This window comes from Macrotis lagotis, chromosome X (assembly GCF_037893015.1).
Source record: "Macrotis lagotis isolate mMagLag1 chromosome X, bilby.v1.9.chrom.fasta, whole genome shotgun sequence".
Classification (NCBI taxonomy): Eukaryota; Metazoa; Chordata; class Mammalia; order Peramelemorphia; family Peramelidae; genus Macrotis; species Macrotis lagotis.
In genome coordinates, this window is record NC_133666.1 from 52,725,049 (window position 1) to 52,732,138 (window position 7,090).

The 7,090-nt window shown below is 36.3% G+C and overlaps 1 pseudogene; it reads left to right on the forward strand.

Annotated features, from left to right (window-relative positions):
* Positions 1-1,916: 1,916 nt before the first annotated feature.
* On the forward strand, positions 1,917-2,746 carry LOC141498666 (mannose-P-dolichol utilization defect 1 protein pseudogene; annotated as a pseudogene).
* The last annotated feature ends 4,344 nt before the right edge of the window (positions 2,747-7,090 follow it).

The window sequence follows — 7,090 nt, forward strand, 5'->3', positions numbered from 1 at the left end:
ATCAGAGGAAACAATGGATAGGTCATTCATAGTATATACCAAAGTACCTTAACATCATTTGAATTGACTAAGATGTAACATGAATTGAACCAAACATTAAAACTGAAAATGTGAAATAATCTGTTCTGGTTTTCTCATTTTACAGATCAAGAAACTAAGATTCAAAGAGATGGAATGACTCATTGAGGATCACACTGCCAATCCTGGAACCCAGGTGATCTGAGGTCATGTTTAGCAAGCATATTTTCAGCTATGTGTCACAAGACTCTGAAAGCAAAAACTAGTCCAATGCAAAAAAAGATGCCAATAATACTGGCAGGTTAATGAGCACACTACATTGGAATCTTTTACACATGTTCATTTAAATAGGATGCTGCAAATTCGCTCTCTTGGGTACTGAAATGAGTTAATTAAGGCTAACTACCCTGATACCTCACTCTAACACTATTCACTAATGAACAGACCTATAAGGTAGGTCCAGCTAGGACTCCCTCCCAAAGGATTTAGTTACTGACATACTAAAATAAACTCATTATAAGGCGGTCTAACAGCATGGACTCTTAGAAGAGTATTATAGAGAAATCCCTGTGTATATAAGTCAAATCCTATTGCCATTACTAGGATGGTTGATTAACACAGAATGCAGGTTGTGGAGTAACTAGAAAACCAAATGAGGATGGGTGGGAAGGAAGCCAAAAACTAATATTATTACTGCTGGATTGTTTTCTACTCTGCATTTTCCAGGAGTAGTCCATAAATAAGTGAAACCAGGGAAAATCAAAATCAGCTTGTAAAGCTAAATAAGGTAGGCAAATATACAATGCCTAGCTCTAAAGATGTCTTCTTTCCATTCTCACTCACCAAAAGGTTCATCATCCTGATTCAGTCTAGGAAGAAAAGGAAAGAAGAGGCAAATGATACTGAAACCAAGATGGAGCCAGTGCCAACTCCACTAAAATTACTCAGGAAGGGGTCACAATTAAGTGTATCCCTCAGCAATGAGAATAGCAGAACATGAGCCTAGCCTTAGGCACATACCCTCCCACAAAAAAAAAAAAATTCAGGAGAAAGAAAATGAGTGGTGGGAGAAAATCCCCTCTAAAATGCTAAAATGCAAAATATGTCAAGAGGAAAATCACCATTAAAACCCAGAGCACAAGGAAATAAACCAAAAGAAAGAATCCTAAAGTCAGAAGTAGTTATGAGTAGTGAATTGTCAAAGTGAATACAAAGCTTTCTTGATAAATGCAACAAGACAAGGGAAAGTGAACCTCTGCCTGATGAAATATAGAATCCTGTGGACTCCCAAGAAATAGAATCAAGGAATGTTGGAGTGATTCAAAATAGAAAGAAGAAACTGATAATTAACATAAGTTGAAACTTGGAGCTCTAAATACCAATTCTTAAAAAATCAATTAGCACATCAGGAAAATAATCAAATTCATGATGTAGAATACTCCCCCCCCAAAAAAAAAGGTGAAAGGTTAACAAATCCTGAAATGGAAGAAAACCTGATAGATATGAAACATAAGCCAGCAATATTAAAAGAATACATGAATTCCAGTGAAGCAAAAATCATTGACCTTGAAGACAGGTTGCATATCAACAATTGAAGCAATACAGATCTCCCAGAACAACATGAGACACACATAGTATTAAAAGTACCCAGATCTTCTGAATATGAAAAAAAATTACCAATAAGAGATTCTGTGGATCATCTCCAGAAGGGGAAAAAACTATACTTCAAACTCCAAGAGAGTCAGAGATTAAATTTTACAACTTCAAGATCAATTAAGTGGCCAAGAGAATGACCTTCAAATATAAAGGAAAGAAAATAGAATAATACAAAATCACTTTGCAGCATAAGAAACAGCAAAAGGGAAGGGTTAGGTAGGTGGAAGAGATCAGTTTTCAAGATGGCAGAGGAAGCAGAAGAGCCTCTAAAGTGACTTCTGGTGCCTTTTCTTCTGCCCAAGAAATGCTGCGATCTGCTTTTGTTAACTTGGATTTGCTCAATGTTCCCTGCCTCAAGATACTAATCAGCAAAGACATGGGCCTTGACATTGTGGCCGGATCACTGCTGGTTAAATTACCTCAGGGGTTTAAAATTCTGGGGGTGAAGGAACCAGAAGAGCTGAACCTCCATGCTGTTCTTCTAGAACTGGTGGCCTTGACTAGGACCCATCATATAGTGTGGCCAACAACTTTCCATTCAGCTCTTGGGGTGAGGCCTTGTTCTTAATGCTACAGACCATTACCATCTGCTTCCTGACCCTACACTACAGAGGACATACCATGAGAGGTATGGACTTACTAGGCTTCTATGTCCGGATCGTGCTGGTATTGCTCTCTTCTCTGATGCCCAAGGTTGTGGTCATCCTGCTCCATGCACCTATATGCCTGCTGGGATTGTGGGAAGGTTAATCCAGGAGATCACCAGCTACCGAAATGGTAATACAGGACATCTGTCAGCAGTCACCGTTTTCTTATTCCTTACTGGCTCCCTTGCCCAAATCTTTACCTCTATTCAGGTGACCTGCTCATGGCTGTGACTTTTATTGTCTCCTCCATCTGCAATGGTCTCATTGCCTTCCAGCTTCTCTATTACTGGAATGTCAAGATTCCTCATAAATGGAAAAAGAAAGCATCAATAGTGTCTGGGATGCTACTTCCCTCTCTTCCCAGGCAGAACAGTATCTCAAAGGCCTCAATTTTATCTTCATTCTATTTATTTTGGTCTTCTTGATCCAGGCTCCACCCCCAAAATCATTTTAGGGGAGTTGTGCTTTCCCCCAGTTCCTTTATTTCACTCTAATGATATAGTAACTTTTTTTAGATTAAACAGCAATTCCCAGACTTCCCTGTCCTCCCCTCTCTCCTCCATAGCTTCTTGTTCCAGTGTACTGGGAATTTTCAAAGAATTAGCCCTCAGAGCATCCCCAGCTGAAAAGGGATTGTGACCTGGTGATTGGGAGGAAGGGACATGGGACTTCATTAATGGTGGCCTTAGATCATGGGTATATCGGCTATTCCTAAGCTTTGTACCATGATCCTAATTATTCATGGTAGGATTTCTAGCTTTTTGGCAGGGCTCAAAAGGAACTTTATTCCTCCTTTCCTTCTGATTCTTAGATATGTTTCTTACCTGTCACTCATAGAAGATATTTCTTCTTGCCTGGTCCCTTTCGAACACACTACTAGGGTACTCAAAGGAGTATAGGCCCAGGAGATAAAGGGAAGTGGCACCTGCACACTAATACACTAATGACCAAAACTATGGAGACAGCTGTCCAGAACCTAAGCTAAAGCTTTTTCAGGTGGGATCCCTTAGGGCTTAGGGCCTTCCCCATTCTGTTATATTGGACTCCAAGGTTGATGGGGGATGGTCCTGGGTAATTATCAGCACAGCCCTCCCCACCCCCCAACTGGGCAAATCATAGGTGGAGAAACAGACCCAGACCCTGCTGATGATCCCCTCAGTTGGTAAAGTTGTGGAAGAAAGTGGGACCAAGACTCAAAGTTTAATCTTACAAAACATACAACATATAAAAATTTGTATCTTCAAGACAAAAATAAAAAAAGAAACAGCAAAAGGCAAAAGAAAAGAAATAAATAAATTTGATCAAAAGTAGGGGAAAGTTCTACAAAAGGGAGGGTAGGGGGAGTTTGTGGGAACAAACTCATATCAAGGTATTATAAGAAAATCTAATTTAATAGAAGTAAGGGGTTAATTAAAACAAAACAAAAAATTAACAAATGAAGGAAACCAATAACCTGATTTTCATAATTTTAAATATTAATGGACTTTTAAAAATCTGATAAAACACAAGAGAGTGGTAGAATAGATAAAAAAATGGAAGTCCACAATCTGTTGTTTACAAGAAATATCTCTAAAAAGCAAAGACAAACACAGAATGAAAATGAGAGACTGGAACAAAATTTATTATCCATCAGGTAAATCCAAGAAAGCAAGAGTTGTAAGTATCTATCAGATAAAGCAAAAATAAGAATTCACAATATTATTATGATAAACAAGGAATTTACATTATTTTTAAAGGAATCAGATAATTAACCAAGAGCAACATGAAACATATATACACCAAATGGCATAGAATTTACATGGAAAATTTAACTGAACTACAAATGTATATGCTAGATTTTATTTTAGTGTTCCTCTCTCAGAGCTGTATAACTCTAATATAAAACTAAACAAATAGGAAACAATAGACCTGAATAAATTTTTGAAGAATTTAGAATTGAAAGAAATGTGGTGCCTTATAAATAGAAATATTGATGGATATACATATTTCTCAACATCATATATTGCCTTTACAAAATTAGACAATGTAGTAGGGCTAAGGAAAATTATAAATTAATGTAAAAAAGAAGGAATGCCAAAAAAATTCCTTTACAAACCATCATGCCATAAAAATAGTCATCAGCACAGAAAGGATAATCAAAAGACACATACCTTGGAGCCTTATATAATAGGGTCTTAATAATAGAAGCCTAAATAGTGAATGGGTCAAAGAATGAATTCTAAAAACAAGTAAAAACTTTATGAAAGACAATAATGATGAAATAACATAAAATTTCTGCGATGCAGTTGAGCAGTTTCAAAAACAATATATCCCTGAGAATATACATTAACAAAATAGAAAAAGAAAAGATGAATAAACTGAATTTGCAAGTTTAAAAATTGGGAAACCAACAAACGCAAATGATAAATGGTCAGAGGATATTAACAAGCAGTTTTGAGAGGAAGACATCAAACTATTCATAGCCATGTGACACGCTGCTCCAAATCACTAATAACTAGAGAAATGAAAATTAAAGCAACCATGAAGTTTTCCCTCATTTTCATCAGATTGGCAAAGATGACAAAAAGGAAAATGACAAACTAAAGGTGCGAAGGGAAAATAGGTAAATTAATATATTGTTAATGGATCCATGAAGTGGTGGTTCAGTCATTCTGGAAAACAATGAACAACTAACTTTCTAGAACTGTGCTCAAAGTGTTCCTAAACTGTGCAAAATCCATTGACCCACAAATGCCACTAAGTTTATATGCCAAAGAGATCAAAGAAAGTGAGAAAGTATTCATGTATGCAAAAATATGTATAGCGATTCTTTTTGAGTGGTAAAAAGTTAGAGACTGAGGGGCGTGCCCATCTTTGGGGAAAGATAAACTGAATTAGGATATAATGAGAGAATGAGAGAATACTAGTGTGCAATAATAAATTATGGAAGGAAGATGATGTGGAGAACCCTGGGAAGATTTTATGAACATGTAACATGAAGTGAGGGGAACCAGGAAAACAATTTATTCCATAACAATGACACTGTTAAGAAAAAAAAAAACAATTTGGAAAACTTTAACACTCTGATCAATGCAAGGACCAATCACGATTCCAGAAGTCCCGTGATGAAATAAGTTATAAAACATACTATCAATCTCCTGAAAGAGAAGTGCTAAACTCAGAGAGCAGACTGAAATGGGTTTTTTTAGTGATCAATGCTTGAATTTTTTTTGCTTAAAGAAAAATATACACATCAATTTCTGTTAAAGAAAAATATACACATCAATTTCTGTTTTGCTTGAATAGATATATAATCATCCATACACATATTAGAAAGGCTGTTTTTATTTTTTTCAATGGAGAGGATGGAGAGATGAAGAAAGTGAGAGGGAGAAAAGACAGATTTTGGTTAATTAAAAAAATAAAATTTAATTTTAACAAGTGTTTCAATGAGAAAACAATTCTATCCTTCACCTTGTAGCCAACTTGGTGATGAGCCTTTCAAAGCAGGTCCATCACCAAGTCAATACATAAAGCCTTTCTAGCAGACCTTCTGGAGCTTGTCCTAGCATAACTTTTGAGAACCCAGTGTCACCTATATGCCATAACTGAGAGAAGTTTTAGGGAAAGAGGTATTTCTCTGAGGATTTGGTTTGGTGTTTTTCCTTCTTTGTATCACAGTGGCTGGTACATAGTAAGCGATCATGCTTGATAACTAAAGAATGCTTCTGTCATTTCAATAGATTTCTAGTCATAATCAATGGTCAAACATCAAGTAATCTCAGTCATCCTGAACAAAACTATGAACCCAGAAGCAAGCCAAAAAGCTTCAAAAGATTGGAGGTGGGAAGAAAGATGCAATATCTAGGATGCATTTCCTGGATCTTCTCATTTGAACTTCACAACAACCATATGAGGCACTATCTACAAGTACTATTATTCTTATTTTACAGATGAGAAAAATGAAACTCCAGGAGAATAGTTTGCCCCAAGTCATATTCATTGCCAAGTGACAGAAGCAAAATTTGAACCTGAATCTTTTCTGACTCTATGTCCAATGCTTTACCACAGGATAGAATTGGAGTGTAGCCACCTTCCCAGTCAAAGTTAATAGATTTCATACTATGTATGAAATCAATGTTGGTTACTTATCAAGTATAATTATCTGACTTACTTTAATCTTTAGTCCTTTCAAAGTAATAATAGGGGGCGGCTAGGTGGCACAGTGGATAAAGCACCGGCCTTGGAGTCAGGAGTACCTGGGTTCAAACCCGGCTTCAGATACTTAATAATTACCTGGCTGTGTGGCCTTGGGCAAGCCACTTAGCCCAATTTGCCTTGCAAAATCCTAAAAAAAGAAGAAGAAACAGCTAATATCAAGAAGAATGACAGATAAGAAAAATGCAAATCTGAGACTATTTCAGGTAGAGCCATCCCCACCTTAAGAGTTTCTGAGAACATTATAGTTATAAAAACACAGTACAATAAATGATTTTCATAATGATGACTCCAAGTTATCAATAAAAGATCGAATTATGATCAGTTTACTCTGCTTATAGGAAATACAGTCACAGAACTAGGAAGAATTTTCTATCAGAAACCATGAAAACTATTTTTACGTTTTGATGCTTAGGGGAATATGATTCAGTTATAAGAATAAGTCATTCACTACTAATCCCCCTCTTATACTGGATAAATGAGACATCATAATTCAAAATGGGTACCAACTTTATACCATATTGGTTAATTATGTGACCATATGTCTTTAGATTTGTGAGAGAAATCATCTG